This window comes from Lissotriton vulgaris, chromosome 2_2 (genome assembly GCF_964263255.1).
Source record: "Lissotriton vulgaris chromosome 2_2, aLisVul1.2, whole genome shotgun sequence".
NCBI lineage: Eukaryota > Metazoa > Chordata > Amphibia > Caudata > Salamandridae > Lissotriton > Lissotriton vulgaris.
The window spans coordinates 321,179,374-321,202,270 of NC_141688.1; the positions used below are offsets into that span (position 1 = coordinate 321,179,374).

The 22,897-nt window shown below is 46.4% G+C and overlaps 1 protein-coding gene and 1 long non-coding RNA gene across 3 annotated transcripts in view; both read right to left on the reverse strand.

Annotated features, from left to right (window-relative positions):
- LOC147729388 (uncharacterized) overlaps positions 1-21,599 on the reverse strand; it is a 421,174-nt gene extending 399,575 nt beyond the window's left edge. Inside the window, exon 1 of the long non-coding RNA XR_015309193.1 lies at positions 21,510-21,599. This is a non-coding gene — a long non-coding RNA (uncharacterized LOC147729388). The remainder of the gene's footprint in view (positions 1-21,509) is intronic.
- Positions 1-21,632, reverse strand: part of LOC147729389 (uncharacterized) — a 223,942-nt gene extending 202,310 nt beyond the window's left edge. Inside the window, exon 1 of one of the 2 annotated variants that reach the window (XM_086959694.1) lies at positions 21,554-21,632. The gene's annotated coding sequence lies outside the window, so the exon portion shown is untranslated. Of the gene's footprint in view, positions 1-21,530 lie in introns of both variants that reach the window. The other variant, XM_086959695.1, reaches the window with a different exon arrangement.
- Between the last annotated feature and the right edge of the window lie 1,265 nt (positions 21,633-22,897).

Genomic DNA, 22,897 nt, shown 5'->3' on the forward strand with positions numbered 1-22,897 from the left:
TGATAGTGGGCTCTACAAATACACTTAACATAACATTATCCATGTGTCTATGCCAGGACACCCTTCCGGGTGATAGTGGGCTCTACAAATACACTTAACATAACATTATCCATGTGTCTATGCCAGGACACCCTTCCGGGTGATAGTGCGCTCTACAAATACACTTAACATAACATTATCCATGTGTCTATGCCAGGACACCCTCCCAGGTGATAGTGCGCTCTACAAATACACTTAACATAACATTATCCATGTGTCTATGCCCGGACACCCTCCCGGGTGATAGTGCGCTCTACAAATACACTTAACATAACATTATCCATGTGTCTATGCCCGGACACCCTCCCGGGAGATATGCGCTCTACAAATACACTTAACATAACATTATCCATGTGTCTATGCCAGGACACCCTTCCGGGTGATAGTGGGCTCTACAAATACACTTAACATAACATTATCCATGTGTCTATGCCAGGACACCCTTCCGGGTGATAGTGCGCTCTACAAATACACTTAACATAACATTATCCATGTGTCTATGCCAGGACACCCTCCCAGGTGATAGTGCGCTCTACAAATACACTTAACATAACATTATCCATGTGTCTATGCCCGGACACCCTCCCGGGTGATAGTGCGCTCTACAAATACACTTAACATAACATTATCCAGGTGTCTATGCCAGGACACCCTTCCGGGTGATAGTGCGCTCTACAAATACACTTAACATAACATTATCCATGTGTCTATGCCAGGACACCCTCCCAGGTGATAGTGCGCTCTACAAATACACTTAACATAACATTATCCATGTGTCTATGCCAGGACACCCTTCCGGGTGATAGTGGGCTCTACAAATACACTTAACATAACATTATCCATGTGTCTATGCCAGGACACCCTTCCGGGTGATAGTGGGCTCTACAAATACACTTAACATAACATTATCCATGTGTCTATGCCAGGACACCCTTCCGGGTGATAGTGCGCTCTACAAATACACTTAACATAACATTATCCATGTGTCTATGCCCGGACACCCTCCCCGGTGTTAGTGCGCTCTACAAATACACTTAACATAACATTATCCATGTGTCTCTGCCAGGACACCCTCCCGGGTGATAGTGCGCTCTACAAACACACTTAACATAACATTATCCATGTGTCTATGCCCGGACACCCTCCCGGGTGATAGTGCGCTCTACAAATACACTTAACATAATATTATCCATGTGTCTATGCCCGGCCACCCTCCCGGGAGATAGTGCGCTCTACAAATACACTTAACATAACATTATCCATGTGTCTATGCCCGGACACCCTCCCGGGTGATAGTGCGCTCTACAAATACACTTAACATAATATTATCCATGTGTCTATGCCCGGCCACCCTCCCGGGAGATAGTGCGCTCTACAAATACACTTAACATAACATTATCCATGTGTCTATGCCCGGACACCCTCCCGGGAGATATGCGCTCTACAAATACACTTAACATAACATTATCCATGTGTCTATGCCAGGACACCCTCCCGATGGATAGTGCGCTCTACAAATACACTTAACATAACATAACATTATCCATGTGTCTATGCCAGGACACCCTCCCGATGGATAGTGCGCTCTACAAATACACTTAACATAACATAACATTATCCATGTGTCTATGCCCGGACACCCTCCCGGGGTGATAGTGCGCTCTACAAATACACTTAACATAACATAACATTATCCATGTGTCTATGCCCGGACACCCTCCCGGGTGATAGTGCGCTCTACAAATACACTTAACATAACATTATCCATGTGTCTATGCCCGGACAACCTCCCAGGTGATAGTGCGCTCTACAAATACACTTAACATAACATTATCCATGTGTCTATGACCGGACACCCTCCCGGGAGATAGTGCGCTCTACAAATACACTTAACATACATTATCCATGTGTCTATGCCCGGACACCTTCCCAGGTGATAGTGCGCTCTACAAATACACTTAACATAACATTATCCATGTGTCTATGCCAGGACACCCTTCCGGGTGATAGTGGGCTCTACAAATACACTTAACATAACATTATCCATGTGTCTATGCCAGGACACCCTTCCGGGCGATAGTGCGCTCTACAAATACACTTAACATAACATTATCCATGTGTCTATGCCCGGACACCCTCCCCGGTGTTAGTGCGCTCTACAAATACACTTAACATAACATTATCCATGTGTCTCTGCCAGGACTCCCTCCCGGGTGATAGTGCGCTCTACAAACACACTTAACATAACATTATCCATGTGTCTATGCCCGGACACCCTCCCGGGTGATAGTGCGCTCTACAAATACACTTAACATAATATTATCCATGTGTCTATGCCCGGCCACCCTCCCGGGAGATAGTGCGCTCTACAAATACACTTAACATAACATTATCCATGTGTCTATGCCCGGACACCCTCCCGGGTGATAGTGCGCTCTACAAATACACTTAACATAATATTATCCATGTGTCTATGCCCGGCCACCCTCCCGGGAGATAGTGCGCTCTACAAATACACTTAACATAACATTATCCAAGTGTCTATGCCCGGACACCCTCCCGGGAGATATGCGCTCTACAAATACACTTAACATAACATTATCCATGTGTCTATGCCAGGACACCCTCCCGATGGATAGTGCGCTCTACAAATACACTTAACATAACATAACATTATCCAAGTGTCTATGCCAGGACACCCTCCCGATGGATAGTGCGCTCTACAAATACACTTAACATAACATAACATTATCCATGTGTCTATGCCCGGACACCCTCCCGGGGTGATAGTGCGCTCTACAAATACACTTAACATAACATAACATTATCCATGTGTCTATGCCCGGACACCCTCCCGGGTGATAGTGCGCTCTACAAATACACTTAACATAACATTATCCATGTGTCTATGCCCGGACAACCTCCCGGGTGATAGTGCGCTCTACAAATACACTTAACATAACATTATCCATGTGTCTACGCCCGGACACCCTCCCGGGAGATAGTGCACTCTACAAATACACTTAACATACATTATCCATGTGTCTATGCCCGGACACCTTCCCAGGTGATAGTGCGCTCTACAAATACACTTAACATAACATTATCCATGTGTCTACGCCCGGACACCCTCCCGGGTGAAGTGCGCTCTACAATACACTTAACATAACATTATCCATGTGTCTATGCCAGGACACCCTCCCGGGTGATAGTGCGCTCTACAAATACACTTAACGTAACATTATCCATGTGTCTCTGCCCGGACACCCTCCCGGGTGATAGTGCGCTCTACAATACACTTAACATAACATTATCCATGTGTCTCTGCCCGGACACCCTCCCGGGTGATAGTGCGCTCTACAAATACACTCAACATAACATTATCCATGTGCCTATGCCCGGACACCCTCCCGGGTGAAGTGCGCTCTACAAATACACTTAACATAACATAACATTATCCATGTGTCTATGCCCGGACACCCTCCCGGGTGATAGTGCGCTCTACAAATACACTTAACATAACATTATCCATGTGTCTATGCCCGGACACCTTCCCAGGTGATAGTGCGCTCTACAAATACACTTAACATAACATTATCCATGTGTCTATGCCCGGACACCCTCCCGGGTGATAGTGCGCTCTACAAATACACTTAACATAACATTATCCATGTGTCTACGCCCGGACACCCTCCTGATGGATAGTGCGCTCTACAAATACACTCAACATAACATTATCCATGTGTCTACGCCCGGACACCCTCCAGGGTGATAGTGCGCTCTACAAATACACTTAACATAACATTATCCATGTGTCTATGCCCAGACACCCTCCAGGGTGATAGTGCGCTCTACAAATACACTTAACATAACATTATCCATGTGTCTACGCCCGGACACCTTCCCAGGTGATAGTGCGCTCTACAAATACACTTAACATAACATTATCCATGTGTCTATGCCAGGACACCCTCCCGGGTGATAGTGCGCTCTACAAATACACTTAACATAACATTATCCATGTGTCTCTGCCAGGACACCCTCCCGGGTGATAGTGCGCTCTACAAATACACTTAACATAACATTATCCATGTGTCTATGCCAGGACACCGCCCCGGGTGATAGTGCGCTCTACAAATACACTTAACATAACATTATCCATGTGTCTACGCCCAGACACCCTCCCAGGTGATAGTGCGCTCTACAAATACACTTAACATAACATTATCCATGTGTCTATGCCAGGACACCCTCCCGGGTGATAGTGCGCTCTACAAATACACTCAACATAACATAACATTATCCATGTGTCTATGCCCCGACACCCTCCCAGGTGATAGTGCGCTCTACAAATACACTTAACATAACATTATCCATGTGTCTATGCCAGGACACCCTCCCGGGTGATAGTGCGCTCTACAAATACACTCAACATAACATTATCCATGTGTCTATGCCCGGACACCCTCCCGGGAGATATGCGCTCTACAAATACACTTAACATAACATTATCCATGTGTCTATGCCAGGACACCGTCCCGGGTGATAGTGGGCTCTACAAATACACTCAACATAACATAACATTATCCATGTGTCTATGCCCGGACACCCTCCCGGGAGATATGCGCTCTACAAATACACTTAACATAACATTATCCATGTGTCTATGCCAGGACACCCTCTCGGGTGTTAGTGCGCTCTACAAATACACTCAACATAACATAACATTATCCATGTGTCTATGCCCGGACACCCTCCCGGGAGATATGCGCTCTACAAATACACTTAACATAACATTATCCATGTGTCTATGCCAGGACACCCTCCCGGGAGATATGCGCTCTACAAATACACTTAACATAACATTATCCATGTGTCTATGCCAGGACACCCTCCCGGGTGATAGTGCGCTCTACAAATACACTCAACATAACATTATCCATGTGTCTACGCCCGGACACCCTCCCGGGTGATAGTGCGCTCTACAAATACACTCAACATAACATTATCCATGTGTCTATGCCCGGACACCCTCCCGGGAGATATGCGCTCTACAAATACACTTAACATAACATTATCCATGTGTCTATGCCAGGACACCGTCCCGGGTGATAGTGCGCTCTACAAATACACTCAACATAACATAACATTATCCATGTGTCTACGCCCGGACACCCTCCCGGGTGATAGTGCGCTCTACAAATACACTTAACATAACATTATCCATGTGTCTATGGCAGGACACCCACCCGGGTGATAGTGCGCTCTACAAATACTTAACATAACATTATCCATGTGTCTATGCCCGGACACCCTCCCAGGTGATAGTGCGCTCTACAAATACACTTAACATAACATTATCCATGTGTCTATGCCCGGACACCCACCCGGGTGATAGTGCGCTCTACAAATACACTTAACATAACATTATCCATGTGTCTATGGCAGGACACCCACCCGGGTGATAGTGCGCTCTACAAATACACTTAACATAACATTATCCATGTGTCTATGGCAGGACACCCACCCGGGTGATAGTGCGCTCTACAAATACACTTAACATAAGATTATCCATGTGTCTATGCCCGGACACCCTCCCAGGTGATAGTGCGCTCTACAAATACACTTAACATAACATTATCCATGTGCCTACGCCCGGACACCCACCCGGGTGATAGTGCGCTTTACAAATACACTTAACATAACATAACATTATCCATGTGTCTATGCCAGGACACCCTTCCGGGTGATAGTGCGCTCTATAAATACACTTAACATAACATAACATTATCCATGTGTCTCTGCCCGGACACCCTCCCGGGTGATAGTGCGCTCTACAAATACACTTAACATAACATTATCCATGTGTCTATGCCAGGACACCCTCCCGGGTGACAGTGGGCTCTACAAATACACTTAACATAACATTATCAATGTGTCTATGCCCGGACACCCTCCCGGGTGATAGTGCTCTCTACAAATACACTTAACATAACATTATCCATGTGTCTATGCCCGGACACCCTCCCGGGTGATAGTACGCTCTACAAATACACTTAACATAACATTATCCATGTGTCTATGCAAGGACACCCTCCCGGGTGATAGTGTGCTCTACAAATACACTTAACATAACATAACATTATCCATGTGTCTATGCAAGGACACCCTCCCGGGTGATAGTGCGTTCTACAAATACACTTAACATAACATTATCCATGTGTCTACGCCCGAACACCCTCTTCGGTGATAGTGCGCTCTACAAATACACTTAACATAACATTATCCATGTGTCTATGCCCGGACACCCTCCCGGGGTGATAGTGCGCTCTACAAATACACTTAACATAACATTATCCATGTGTCTATGCCCGGACACCCTCCCGGGGTGATAGTGCGCTCTACAAATACACTTAACATAACATTATCCATGTGTCTATGCCAGGACACCCTTCCGGGTGATAGTGCGCTCTACAAATACACTTAACATAACATTATCCATGTGTCTACGCCCGGACACCCTCCCGGGTGATAGTGCGCTCTACAAATACACTTAACATAACATTATCCATGAGTCTATGCCCGGACCCCCTCCCGGGTGATAGTGCGCTCTACAAATACACTTAACATAACATAACATTATCCATGTGTCTATGCCCGGACACCCTCCCGGGGTGATAGTGCGCTCTACAAATACACTTAACATAACATAACATTATCCATGTGTATATGCCCGGACACCCTCCCGGGGTGATAGTGCGCTCTACAAATACACTTAACATAACATTATCCATGTGTCTATGCCAGGACACCCTTCCGGGTGATAGTGCGCTCTACAAATACACTTAACATAACATTATCCATGTGTCTATGCCAGGACACCCTTCCGGGTGATAGTGCGCTCTACAAATACACTTAACATAACATTATCCATGTGTCTATGCCAGGACACCCTTCCGGGTGATAGTGCGCTCTACAAATACACTTAACATAACATTATCCATGTGTCTATGCCCGGACACCCTCCCAGGTGATAGTGCGCTCTATAAATACACTTAACATAACATTATCCATGTGTCTTTGCCAGGACACCCTTCCGGGTGATAGTGCGCTCTACAAATACACTTAACATAACATTATCCATGTGTCTATGCCCGGACACCTTCACAGGTGATAGTGCGCTCTATAAATACACCTAACATAACATTATCCATGTGTCTATGCCCGGACACCCTCCCAGGTGATAGTGCGCTCTATAAATACACTTAACATAACATTATCCATGTGTCTTTGCCCGGACACCCTCCCAGGTGTTAGTGCGCTCTACAAATACACTTAACATAACATTATCCATGTGTCTATGCCCGGACACCCTCCCGGGGTGATAGTGCGCTCTACAAATACACTTAACATAACATTATCCATGTGTCTATGCCCGGACACCCTCCCGGGGTGATAGTGCGCTCTACAAATACACTTAACATAACATTATCCATGTGTCTATGCCCGGACAACCTCCCGGGTGATAGTGCGCTCTACAAATACACTCAACATAACATTATCCATGTGTCTATGCCCGGACACCCTCCCCGGTGTTAGTGCGCTCTACAAATACACTTAACATAACATTATCCATGTGTCTATGCCCGGACCCCCTCCCGGGTGATAGTGAGCTCTACAAATACACTTAACATAACATTATCCATGTGTCTATGCCCGGACAACCTCCCGGGTGATAGTGCGCTCTACAAATACACTTAACATAACATTATCCATGTGTCTACGCCCGGACACCCTCCCGGGTGATAGTGCGCTCTATAAATACACTTAACATAACATTATCCATGTATCTATGCCCGGACACCCTCCCGGGTGATAGTGCGCTCTACAAACACACTTAACATAACATTATCCATGTGTCTATGCCAGGACACCCTCCCGGGTGATAGTGCGCTCTACAAATACACTTAACATAACATTATCCATGTGTCTATGCCCGGACAACCTCCCGGGTGATAGTGCGCTCTACAAATACACTCAACATAACATTATCCATGTGTCTATGCCCGGACACCCTCCCCGGTGTTAGTGCGCTCTACAAATACACTTAACATAACATTATCCATGTGTCTATGCCCGGACCCCCTCCCGGGTGATAGTGAGCTCTACAAATACACTTAACATAACATTATCCATGTGTCTATGCCCGGACAACCTCCCGGGTGATAGTGCGCTCTACAAATACACTTAACATAACATTATCCATGTGTCTACGCCCGGACACCCTCCCGGGTGATAGTGCGCTCTATAAATACACTTAACATAACATTATCCATGTTGTCTATGCCCGGACACCCTCCCGGGTGATAGTGCGCTCTACAAACACACTTAACATAACATTATCCATGTGTCTATGCCAGGACACCCTCCCGGGTGATAGTGCGCTCTACAAATACACTTAACATAACATTATCCATGTGTCTATGCCAGGACACCCTCCCGGGTGATAGTGCGCTCTACAAACACACTTAACATAACATTATCCATGTGTCTATGCCAGGACACCCTCCCGGGTGATAGTGCGCTCTACAAATACACTTAACATAACATTATCCATGTGTCTCTGCCCGGACACCCTCCCGGGTGATAGTGCGCTCTACAAATACACTTAACATAACATTATCCATGTGTCTATGCCTGGACACCCTCCCGGGAGATATGCGCTCTACAAATACACTTAACATAACATTATCCATGTGTCTATGCCAGGACACCCTTCCGGGTGATAGTGCGCTCTACAAATACACTTAACATAACATTATCCATGTGTCTATGCCCGGACACCCTCCTGGGGTGATAGTGCGCTCTACAAATACACTTAACATAACATTATCCATGTGTCTATGCCCGGACACCCTCCCGGGGTGATAGTGCGCTCTACAAATACACTTAACATAACATTATCCATGTGTCTATGCCAGGACACCCTCCCGGGTGATAGTGCGCTCTACAAATACACTTAACATAACATTATCCATGTATCTATGCCCGGACACCCTCCCGGGTGATAGTGCGCTCTACAAACACACTTAACATAACATTATCCATGTGTCTATGCCAGGACACCCTCCCGGGTGATAGTGCGCTCTACAAATACACTTAACATAACATTATCCATGTGTCTCTGCCCGGACACCCTCCCGGGTGATAGTGCGCTCTACAAATACACTTAACATAACATTATCCATGTGTCTATGCCTGGACACCCTCCCGGGAGATATGCGCTCTACAAATACACTTAACATAACATTATCCATGTGTCTATGCCAGGACACCCTTCCGGGTGATAGTGCGCTCTACAAATACACTTAACATAACATTATCCATGTGTCTATGCCCCGACACCCTCCCGGGGTGATAGTGCGCTCTACAAATACACTTAACATAACATTATCCATGTGTCTATGCCCGGACACCCTCCCGGGGTGATAGTGCGCTCTACAAATACACTTAACATAACATTATCCATGTGTCTACGCCCGGACACCCTCCCGGGTGATAGTGCGCTCTACAAATACACTTAACATAACATTATCCATGAGTCTATGCCCGGACACCTTCCAGGGTGATAGTGCGCTCTACAAATACACTTAACATAACATGATCCATGTGTCTCTGCCCGGACACCCTCCCGGGTGATAGTGCGCTCTACAAATACACTTAACATAACATTATCCATGTGTCTACGCCCAGACACCCTCCCGGGTGATAGTGCGCTCTACAAACACACTTAACATAACATTATCCATGTGTCTATGCCCGGACAACCTCCCGGGTGATAGTGCGCTCTACAAATACACTCAACATAACATTATTTATGTGTCTATGCCCGGACACCCTCCCCGGTGTTAGTGCGCTCTACAAATACACTTAACATAACATTATCCATGTGTCTATGCCCGGACACCCTCCCAGGTGTTAGTGCGCTCTACAAATACACTTAACATAACATTATCCATGTGCCTACGCCTGGACACCCTCCCGGGAGATATGCGCTCTACAAATACACTTAACATAACATTATCCATGTGTCTATGCCCGGACACCCTCCCGGGGTGATAGTGCGCTCTACAAATACACTTAACATAACATTATCCATGTGTCTATGCCAGGACACCCTTCCGGGTGATAGTGCGCTCTACAAATACACTTAACATAACATTATCCATGTGTCTATGCCCGGACACCCTCCCGGGGTGATAGTGCGCTCTACAAATACACTTAACATAACATTATCCATGTGTCTATGCCCGGACACCCTCCCGGGGTGATAGTGCGCTCTACAAATACACTTAACATAACATTATCCATGTGTCTATGCCCGGACACCCTCCCGGGGTGATAGTGCGCTCTACAAATACACTTAACATAACATTATCCATGTGTCTATGCCCGGACACCCTCCCAGGTGATAGTGCGCTCTACAAATACACTTAACATAACATTATCCATGTGTCTATGCAAGGACACCCTCCCGGGTGATAGTGCGTTCTACAAATACACTTAACATAACATTATCCATGTGTCTATGCCCGGAAACCCTCCCGGGTGATAGTGCGCTCTACAAATACACTTAACATAATATTATCCATGTGTCTATGCCAGGACACCGTCCCGGGTGATAGTGCGCTCTACAAATACACTTAACATAACATTATCCATGTGTCTCTGCCCGGACACCCTCCCGGGTGATAGTGCGCTCTACAAATACACTTAACATAATATTATCCATGTGTCTATGCCCGGACACCCTCCCAGGTGATAGTGCGCTCTACAAATACACTTAACATAACATTATCCATGTGTCTATGCCAGGACACCCTCCCGGGTGATAGTGGGCTCTACAAATACACTTAACATAACATTATCCATGTGTCTATGCCCGGACACCCTCCCGGGTGATAGTGGGCTCTACAAATACACTTACCATAACATTATCCATGTGTCTACGCCCGGAAACACTCCCGGGTGATAGTGCGCTCTACAAATACACTTAACATAACATTATCCATGTGTCTATGCCAGGACACCCTCCAGGGTGATAGTGGGCTCTACAAATACACTTAACATAACATTATCCATGTGTCTACGCCCGGACACCCTCCCAGGTGATAGTGGGCTCTACAAATACACTTAACATAACATTATCCATGTGTCTACGCCCGGAAACCCTCCCGGGTGATAGTGCGCTCTACAAATACACTTAACATAATATTATCCATGTGTCTATGCCAGGACACCCTCGCGGGTGATAGTGCGCTCTACAAATACACTTAACATAACATTATCCATGTGTCTATGCCCGGACACCCTCCAGGGTGATAGTGGGCTCTACAAATACACTTAACATAACATTATCCATGTGTCTACGCCCGTAAACCCTCCCGGGTGATAGTGCGCTCTACAAATACACTTAACATAACATTATCCATGTGTCTATGCCAGGACACCCTCCCGGGTGATAGTGTGCTCTACAAATACACTTAACATAATATTATCCATGTGTCTATGCCAGGACACCGTCCCGGGTGATAGTGGGCTCTACAAATACACTTACCATAACATTATCCATGTGTCTATGCCAGGACACCCTCCCGGGTGATAGTGGGCTCTACAAATACACTTAACATAACATTATCCATGTGTCTATGCCCGGACACCCTCCCGGGTGATAGTGGGCTCTACAAATACACTTACCATAACATTATCCATGTGTCTACGCCCGGAAACCCTCCCGGGTGATAGTGCGCTCTACAAATACACTTAACATAACATTATCCATGTGTCTATGCCCGGACACCCTCCGGGGTGATAGTGCGCTCTACAAATACACTTAACATAACATTATCCATGTGTCTATGCCCGGACACCCTCCGGGGTGATAGTGCGCTCTACAAATACACTTAACATAACATTATCCATGTGTCTATGCCCAGACACCCTACCGGGTGATAGTGCGCTCTATAAATATACTTAACATAACATTATCCATGTGTCTACGCCCGGACACCCTCCCGGGTGATAGTGCGCTCTACAAATACACTTAACATAACATTATCCATGTGTCTCTGCCCGGACACCCACCCAGGTGATAGTGCGCTCTACAAATACACTTAACATAACATTATCCATGTGTCTATGCCAGGACACCCTCCCGGGTGATAGTGCGCTCTACAAATACACTTAACATAACATTATCCATGTGTCTATGCCAGGACACCCTTCCAGGTGATAGTGCGCTCTACAAATACACTTAACATAACATTATCCATGTGTCTATGCCCAGACACCCTCCCGGGTGATAGTGCGCTCTACAAATACACTTAACATAACATTATCCATGTGTCTCTGCCCGGACACCCACCCGGGTGATAGTGCGCTCTATAAATACACTTAACATAACATTATCCATGTGTCTCTGCCCGGACACCCACCCAGGTGATAGTGCGCTCTACAAATACACTTAACATAACATTATCCATGTGTCTATGCCAGGACACCCTTCCAGGTGATAGTGCGCTCTACAAATACACTTAACATAACATTATCCATGTGTCTATGCCAGGACACCCTCCCGGGTGATAGTGCGCTCTACAAATACACTTAACAAAACATTATCCATGTGTCTCTGCCCGGACACCCTCCCGGGTGATATGCGCTCTACAAATACACTTAACATAACATTATCCATGTGTCTACGCCCAGATACACTCCCGGGTGATAGTGCGCTCTACAAATACACTTAACATAACATTATCCATGTGTCTATGCCCGGACACCCTCCCGGGTGATAGTGCTCTCTACAAATACACTTAACATACCATTATCAATGTGTCTATGCCCGGACACCCTCCCGGGTGATAGTGCTCTCTACAAATACACTTAACATAACATTATCCATGTGTCTTTGCCAGGACACCCTTCCGGGTGATAGTGCGCTCTACAAATACACTTAACATAACATTATCCATGTGTCTATGCCCGGACACCCTCCCGGGTGATAGTGCGCTCTATAAATACACTTAACATAACATTATCCATGTGTCTACGCCCGGACACCCTCCCGGGTGATAGTGGGCTCTACAAATACACTTAACATAACATTATCAATGTGTCTATGCCCGGACACCCTCCCGGGTGATAGTGCTCTCTACAAATACACTTAACATAACATTATCCATGTGTCTATGCCCGGACACCCTCCCGGGTGATAGTGGGCTCTACAAATACACTTAACATAACATTATCCATGTGTCTATGCCAGGACACCCTCCGGGTGATAGTGCACTCTATAAATACACTTAACATAACATTATCCATGTGTCTACGCCCGGACACCCTCCCGGGTGATAGTGGGCTCTACAAATACACTTAACATAACATTATCAATGTGTCTATGCCCGGACACCCTCCCGGGTGATAGTGCTCTCTACAAATACACTTAACATAACATTATCCATGTGTCTATGCCCGGACACCCTCCCGGGTGATAGTGGGCTCTACAAATACACTTAACATAACATTATCCATGTGTCTATGCCAGGACACCCTCCCGGGTGATAGTGGGCTCTACAAATACACTTAACATAACATTATCCATGTGTCTATGCCCGGACACCCTCCCGGGTGATAGTGGGCTCTACAAATACACTTAACATAACATTATCCATGTGTCTATGCCAGGACACCCTCCCGGGTGATAGTGGGCTCTACAAATACACTTAACATAACATTATCCATGTGTCTATGCCCGGACACCCTCCCGGGTGATAGTGCGCTCTACAAATACACTTAACATAACATTATCCATGTGTCTATGCCCGGACACCCTCCCGGGTGATAGTGGGCTCTACAAATACACTTAACATAACATTATCCATGTGTCTATGCCAGGACACCCTCCCGGGTGATAGTGGGCTCTACAAATACACTTAACATAACATTATCCATGTGTCTATGCCAGGACACCCTTCCAGGTGATATTGCGCTCTATAAATACACTAAACATAACATTATCCATGTGTCTATGCCCGGACACCCTCCCCGGTGATAGTGCGCTCTATAAATACACTTAACATAACATAACATTATCCATTTGTCTACGCCCGGACACCCTCCCAGGTGATAGTGCGCTCTATAAATACACTTAACATAACATAACATTATCCATAGCCTACTTGTTTCCCCCGTTGAGGTAAAAATCAGTGCCAGGTGCACAGATTGAGTCTGCAGTGCAGAGGTTTCCTCGTCTGCTAGCGCTGCATTCAGATTTCTTAAACTCTAAACACCCTCTTACTGGGAGTGATAATCAGTGCACCATACATATCTGTAAATACCCCTCATCGGGGTGTGGATTAATTTTTGAAATCTGCTTGTTTTAAGGGCAGATTAATACAGGAATCAGCTTGCCCTTTAAAGAAATCCACTTGTCAAACCTACTACCTAAATTTCAGCTGGACATAAGACACATTTATTGCTCTTTTTAATAGAACAAACATGTCCAGAGTTGGGGCAGCTGGAGTGGGTCCTAAGTACTTTTTATTGTAATTTTTATTAGGAATGTATTTATTTATTTATTTATTTATTTTCAGAGTTTTATATAGCGCGAACAAGATCTTTGCAGATATCAGAGCGCTTTACATAGAAGAGTACATGAGGGAACAAAGTCAAATAGGTAGGTCGATAGTTCACAGAGTACAGAAGGGAACATGAGGGAACAAAGTCAAATACGTAAATCAGTAGATCATACAATACAAATAATACAATTGGGTGGCTGCAAAGCAGTCAAGTGGTTGATAAGACAGCTCGTACAAATAGATAAGTGGTCAAGCAAGTAGTAAAGATCATCGCAGGGTGTTGATAGGGTTCGAGATAGTAGTACAGGTGAATTTAGCCATGAGGATAGCTTTTACTTCTTTTTTGAAGAGTGTAGTGGAAGAGAGAAGCCTGGTTTCGGGAGGGAGTGAGTTCCAAATCCTAGGCGCCATTCCTGAGAAAGAGCGCTTGTATGTTTTCTCCTTCCGGAATCTTCGAGGTTTCAGCAGAAGATTGTTTGCGCCTCTCGTGTTTCTGGTTCCCCCAGAGATTGTCAATTTCTGAGCAAGGTAGCCGGGTGAGTTTAGGTGTACAGCCTTGTGTGTCATGCAGGCTATTTTCAAATGTATTCTGGCTTCAAACGGCAACCAATTCAGGGATTTCAAGTCAGGGGTGATGTGGGAGTGCTTTTTTGACCCCGTGATAAGTCTCGCTGCAGCATTTAGAGATGCTTTTAGTGGTGCGGTTGTAGTTAGTGGGAGTCCGCAGAGGGAGGTGATGCCGTATTCAATTCGTGGGATGACTAGTGCTTGCACCGCTGTTTGGAAGTCTTTGGCTGGGAGGTAGGGTTTAAGTTTCCTCAGAGTATTGATCTGGAAGTTCGCTCCCTTTGTAGCTTTGCTGACATGTTGCTGCATGTTGAGATTGGTGTCGAGTGTTATGCCTAAAGATTTTGCTGATTCCACGATGGTGGGTTGGACATTGAGTGCGGTTAGGAGTTTAAGCCAATGTTGAGTGGTGGTTATCTTCGCTGGAGGTGCGATCAGAAGGAACTCTGTTTTCAGGGCATTGAGTTTGAGGTGATTGTCGGCAAGCCAGGATTGGGTGCATCTGATCGTTGAGTTCAGGAGCAGGATGTCATTGGGAGATTGCAGTTTGAGGTAGAGTTGGGTGTCATCGGCATACATGTGAAAGTGTACATTGGATTCTTGTAGCAGAGTGGTGAGCGGTTCCATGACTAGGTTGAACAAAGTTGGGGATAGAGAAGATCCTTGGGGGACGCCTAGCGTTACAGGTACTGGCGTGGACATCAGGTTGTTGCTCTTGAATTTCTGCGTCCTGTTGCGGAGAAAGGAAGTGAACCATTTGAGGACAGTTCCAGATAAGCCCATTCTTTTGTTTAGTAGTTCTATTAGATTCTCATGTTTAACGGTGTCGAATGCGGAGGAGAGATCGAGAAGGATGAGGAGGCAAGTGTCATTTTGGTCTAGCATTTGAAGTGCGTCGTCAATTATGTGAGTCATAGCCGTTTCTGTGCTGTGTCCTGCTCGGAAACCTGATTGGTGAGGGTTGAGGAGATCGAATTGCTCAATGTGTTTAGTCAATTGTAGTTGTGCACATTTTTCCAGCAGTTTGGCGAGAGTGGGGATATTGGTGATGGGACGGTAGTTGTTGAGATCCGCGGGGTCGGCTGTTGGTTTCTTTAGTAGAGGTGTGACCTGACCAACTTTGAGGGAGTCAGGTATGCTTCCTTGTTGGAGAGAGCTGTTGATGATTTTAGTCCAGAGAGGGAGAATCAGTGGGGTAAAGTCTTTTACTGCGAAGGCAGGGAGGGGGTCCGTGAGGTGATTGGAAGGTTTCAGGGTGCTAAGTAATTTGCCAATTTCTTCTTCCGAATATGTGTCAAAGGTTGACCATGTCGCATTGTTTTTTGGTTCAACGGGTGCTGGGCATTTGGGTTTGGAGTAGAGGCTTGCGTCAGTGAGGAGATCGCTTTTTATTTTGTCGGTTTTTTGGATAAAGAAAGCAGCGAAGTCTTCACATGAGGGTACCACACTCCCAGTGTTGAGTGGTTGTGGTAGCTCTTTGGATTGTGATTTGATTAGCTCAAACAGTTTTCTCGGGCGGTTCTTTGCTTGGTTAAGTTGGAGGCGGAAGAAGTCCGATTTTGAGCGTTTTATTTTCCTGAAGTAGGCGTTTCTCTTCTTCTTCAACTCTTTTAGGTGCATTGCAGAGGGGGCTGATCTCCAGGTCCGTTCTGCCATTCGCATGTCCCTTCTATCTTCGTTGAGACTCCCGTCGTACCATGGTTTGGAGATTTTAGTGGCGACTCTTTTTAGTTGCATAGGTGCAGCCTCATTGATTATCGAAGTCATAGTGTTGAGATAGTGGTCAGTCAAGGTTTGGACGTCCGAGGCGCCTGCAGGAGGGAGTAGGAGATTGCAGCTGTTAGGGGGCAGAGAGCCAGGGTTGAGCTTTTTCGTGTTTCTTTTCCAGACCTTGGGCTTGGAGAGCTGCACAGGGTTGACTTTGACTTTTTCGTTGATAAAGAATGTGATAATGTGATGATCTGACCAGTCACAAGGTTGGATGGATTCAAGTTGGATGGATTGCTCCTTGGAGATGATCAGGTCGATGATGGAGCCTTTCTCATGGGTCGGGCTGTTGCATATTTGGGTGAGGTTCAGGGCATCGAGGAAATTTTTAAGACTGTTTACCACTGCGTCGCTGCTGTCATTCCAGCGGAGGTTGAAGTCACCCAGGTATATTTGGGTGAGCTGGCGACCGGAATTGGTTGAGATCATATCCATGATTTGTTGGGAGAAGGTGAGGTTGTCCCTGGGTGGGTGGTATATGCTGTGCAGAGTGCATATCGGTTTGCCCTCACTGATGATGTTGAGGCAGATGTATTCACAGGATGTTGGGGATGGCAGGGATGTGGAATTGACTTTCTGAACAGAGAGGTTGTTCTTGTATATGCATGCGATTCCGCCACCTATTTGGCCTGTTCTGTCGAGCCTGATAATGTGGAAGTTGGGAGGAACCAGAATGTCCATTATGGGTGTCGAGGATTCAGTTAGCCACGTTTCAGTCAAGATGATTAGGTCAAGGCCCTGCGATAAGAGGAGTTCAGCAATGGCTGCTGAGTGTCTCGTCGCCGATCTGCAGTTGAGAAGCGCGCATTTGAGGCGGGGTGTGTAGAGGGTGTTAGATTGTTCTAGCGAGAGAGGGACTTCTCTAAGGTTAGTGGGGATGGAGGCTCTGCTGTTTAATGTGGGTGGTCTAAGGGGATTTGGGTGTATCGTGGGAATGTTGCGGTGTGGGGTGCTTGTGTGAGTTTGTGGGGCTGGATCATAGGAGCGTAGAAGGGTGAGTGTGTCGAGGTCAGAAGAAGAGTTGTGGGTGCGGTGAGGGCGGTTGTTGCGATTAAGAGCTGGGATTGATGTCAGCTTGGGGCATAGCTGAGTGCGAGAGTTGGTCTGAGAGGTGGGGGACACATTTGGCGGGGAGGTGTGGACGTGTGAGGCGTTGCAGGGGCGATGCTGAGGACTACGGGAATTGCTGCGCCTATGAGCAGGGTTTGAAGCCTGGTGTGGGGCGTGGTGAGGGTGGGAGACCGCCGGGGGGGAGGGAGGCAGGCTGGGATGGGGGGTGGAGGTGGCTGGGTGGTGTGTAGGACATGTGGAGAGTCGTTCTTTGATGTCCTGGATGTCTTCTTTGATCTGAGTGAGGGTGGCCATGATGAGTTCCATCGTAGGGTAGGTGGTGGGGGTGGGGGTGGCAGTCAGGGGTGATTGGCTGGCCAGGGAGCTCGTGTGCAGGCATGGGGGAGGGCTGGTGTTCAAGCAGGTCTGCGTTGTGTTGGAGCGTGGGATAGGGTTAGGGAGGTGAGAGGTTCTGGACTGTTGGGGAGTGGATGGGATAGGGAGGAAATTGATGTTGTGGGTGGGGGCATTGGCGGTAGGCCTGGGGGACAACGTGTAGGCTGGGAGACTGGTAGCTGTGTTGGAAGGAGGATAGTAGGGGCTGAGAGTAGGAGGGGGGGTGGGAGTGGAGATGATCCTGTTAAGGGGAAGGGGCGTTAAATTAAGAGAGGGAGTACGTTCTGCGCAGTAGATTGGTGGGTAGTGAGGACTGAGAATGGGGGGGGATAAAAGGGGGGAATTGTCAGAATGCGTGTGATTCTGGTGCTGGACTAAGATGGGAGTGTTAAGTGTGGGGATTGTGCTGTCAGCGCCGAGCGGGGTGTAAATGCCCGCTGTAGGTGTGGAAGGTGTGTTGAGGGTATGTGTGGAGGTCCGGACGTTAGTGGAACGGGCGGCGTATGAGGGGGAGCGATCTATGTCTGAGATGGGTTGCTGAGTTGGGATAGTGAGGTTGTGGGTGGGGGATGGGAGGTCAGGGGTGGTAGGTGTGTCCCTGATTGAAAAGTATGCAGCTGAGAGGTCATGGTTGGTAGAATTGGGGTAGATATGCGTGTTTGTCCGTGACTTGGAGAGGTGTTCTTTGAAGGTGGGGAACATGTTGTCTAGCAGTTCCAGGTTCTTGTCTGTGGATTGTAATAGGACAATCCCGGTATTGTAAATAGTGATGGTGGCTCTGCCTGGAAAGACCCGGGACGGGGAGATGGAGAGAGTTTGGCTGTGTGCGGATTTTCTCGTCGAGGAGACGGTGAGTAGGGTGAAGAACGCTTTTCTCCATTGAGCTCTGCGTGTGGTGTGGAAGATGATATCGGTGTTCAGGGATCCATTAACCGGTGAAAAGTAGGTGTCAGCGAAGGGCTTTTCCGAGTGTGACCTAAGGAAGTTGTGTTTAAAGCGTTTGGCGGCTTTTTTGGTGAGTGATGGTGGATAAATGATTTTGTATGTATGTTTGCCGATGGGGTCCATGTTGCGTTGCAGGATTAGGTGGGTATGGGAGGATGCAGTAGTGGACTATAATAGTACCAAAGTGCAGAAAGACAAGCTTGCAGAAACGGGTGCAGACAGTTGGAAACACAATGATAAGTCACAGCAAGCAAGATGTTATAAAAAGTGACACTAGTACTCAGCCAGCCTTTCCAGGCTATGAGAGTGAGCAGTAGGGCAAATACATACGGTAATTAGTAAGGTACAAGGTGTAATAATAGGCATAATACTGATAAAAAATAAGGGTGGGGTACAATGGGTGAGTGCACTATACTATAGTTGATAATATTGATATTGGAAAGGATCCAGATACACAATTTACAAAACTCAAAATTCAAAAATCGAGGGTGCCACTGGTTGTCTGTTCAACTGGTGTGAGGTAGAAATCTGTGCATTTACAAATGTTCAGAATACAAGTGAAAGTGGTACTCGTGAGGGCTCCAATATACGAGGTAATAGTCTGTGCGTACAGGTGTTCAAAATACTGATATAGGTGTAGTACTGCAATGATGTGTAAACTCTCTTGCCTATGTAAGGTAGTAATCTGAGTAATACAGATGTTTAGAGTAGAGCTAGAGCGTACTAATGCAGTGATGGCAAACACACTTTCCTGTATGAGGTAGCAATCTGTGTAGTACATACATTCAGATAAGGCTAAAAGGGCAATATTGCACAATATAGTAATAGGTAGGCATTCTTTCATATATGAGGTAGTAATCAGGTCTAAACAAGTAATAAACTATAGTGAGTATAATAATATATAGACATAGGCCGGCATTCTGTTATACTAGTCTACAATACTATAGTCCCATAGAGGCTGGAGACTAGACTAAGATGGCCGCCAAATAGTTCAGATCAGGCAAGTAGTCCTTTGTTTGTTGCTAAGCAGGTTGGGAGTAAGAGAGAATAGTCCTCTTTTTGCTGCTATTGCTCTGAGCACCGGGGAAGAGATTCCACTTCCTGTTCAAGCAACCAGAGCTCAAGTCTGGCTGGGAGTCTTATCTCTATGTGGGGGAGTTGAGCTGAAGGGGCGCGTGGAAGATAGAAGGTATGGGGGGATTTATTGTTACAGTTTTATGGCCCCCGCCATTTTGTACAAAGGGATAGAGTTTTTCAGTGAGTTAGGCTTTTCAAAAAGAGAGTCGGTGGGAGGGAAAAGTAAATACCTGAGTTTTGTGATTCAGTCCCTCTTACCAGCAGAGTTAAATAGAAGCATTACAGAAATCCATAGTTGACTTCCTTCCCCTTCGTGGGTGTATGTGACTGGTTAAAAAATGCATCCCAGCCGTATACCGATGTCACGGGGGGCAGACTTCGGTGTTCCGCCGCCCCAACTGGTCCTAATTTTCTCCTTGTGATTGTGAGCTGTGTTAGCTCTCACGGCTCCGCTTCGTGCTCTAGTGACCCCCGTCGTGTGAGCCATCACCTGTGGTCAACGTCCCTCCCTGCTCTCCCGACCGCTCGTGCTCCTCTGCTGCGGTGTGCGGGGGGGGGGGGGGGGGGGGGGGGGTCGCCGTGACCCGGTGCTGCCTTTTCTGCCGTATTAGTATTGGTACTTGTGATGCAAAGGTGATAGATCTGTGCAGTATGAGCATTAACTCACTTGTACAGGAGTTGGAACCTGGGACACCTTAGCTATCTCACTAGAGTTGAAATTTGTAACCCGCAGGAAATAAATACATGGATCCCTCCAGATGGTGCATTTACACTGTTTGGTGACTGGGATTAAATCTCAGCTTGATAGCACTAAATGTGGTTCAAGTATTGGTACCAATCAACAGCAAATGACACCTATATCTCTTGAAGAATCCCATTTTTAGCTCACAACATATATTTAAACCTATTACAATGTATAAATAATGGTAATTCCATTTATTTTTCTGCTCTTCTTTTGGAACTCTTGTTTCCTCCCCTTCAGACCTATTTCTTTCATATTTTTGCTGATATCTATTATCTACTTTACTCTACCCTTTGTGTTCTGTGAGGGACTGAAGATGGAGGTAACTGCTCACCAGACAGGGCTCCTTCCTCCTCTGCAGCAGGCTGGACACACCAAGAGAGGGAGGAAGTGATGTCAGCACCGCTGCTGGTGCTGTCTCTGCCGCCGCTGACCCGGAAGAGGAAACCCTTCTTCCTTTCATCCCATGTGCAGCTCAGTGGGTTTCATCAGCAGGCGAGGAGCGCCCTCTGGTGGCCGCTGACGGAACCACCGCCTCCAGGCCCCAGCAGTGAATACATTTCACACAAACAAGCATTTATACTTGTAAAGACCTGGGATTTCAGATGTCACAGACGTGAATGTTTTTAAGGGAAAGACAGTTCAAGTACAGGGCCTCACACTTGGTTGCTGCTGTGGAAAAGTATTTATAGCTTCACTCCAGATGAGCATCTTCCAAACACTGATGTAAAAGACGTAAGAGTATTTTTTAAATTTATTTTTATTTATTTATTTTAAAAGTTTTATATAGCGCTAGCTTGATCCGTAGGTATCAGAGCGCTTTACATACACACAGTAAACAGCAGAAAGGATATTACAATACACAGTAGGCCGGCAGTAAGGAAGCAAAGCAAAGAAAAAAAATACAGCATGGGAAATAAATATGTAGTGCAGCGGAGGGAGAGCGAGCAATAAAAAGAAAAAGAAATAATGGTGCGAATGACATAGTCCGGTCACCCACTATTCTTGAATGTTCAGAGAGAGATTTAATGTATTTATTTATTTATGAGGGATTTGTAGAGCGCATGGCTGCCTCAGCGGCGAGGCGTCCCAGCGCAACCAGAAACCAGAGGAGGAACAGAGAGACCCACAAGCGCCTGAACCGCAGATAGTGGGAAACAGCCAAGATTTTATAGTCTTATGAAACATCAAGAGATTAGGGATAGCTCGAATGTACGCTGGGAGAGAGTTCCAGAGTTTGGCCGCCAAGAGGCTGAATGAATGGCCCCCAGCCCTCGCTCTCCAGACTCGAGGGACACAGACAAGCCCATGATCGGCGGATCTCAAAGCACGCCTGGGCATATAGGGCTTCAATAGACCAGATAACCCAATGGGGGCTTGGTGCATCAGGATTTTATAAGAGATGCACAGCACCTTGAACTGAATAAGTTCTTCGATGGGCAGCCAATGCAGCTTAGGAAGCACATGCGACACCGACTGGGATCTTGGTAGAGCCACTAACATACGTGCTGCTGCGTTCTGAACCCGCTGCAGGCGTTTTATGCTACCTTTGTTGGCACCCAGATATAAAGAGAGAGGAGACAACTCGGATTTAGAAGTCTAGGCAAGTTGATGTTGGTCATGAAAGTATTTGTTTAGGAGATGGAGTTTCAGGTCCCTTTTGAAACAGGAGAAGGAG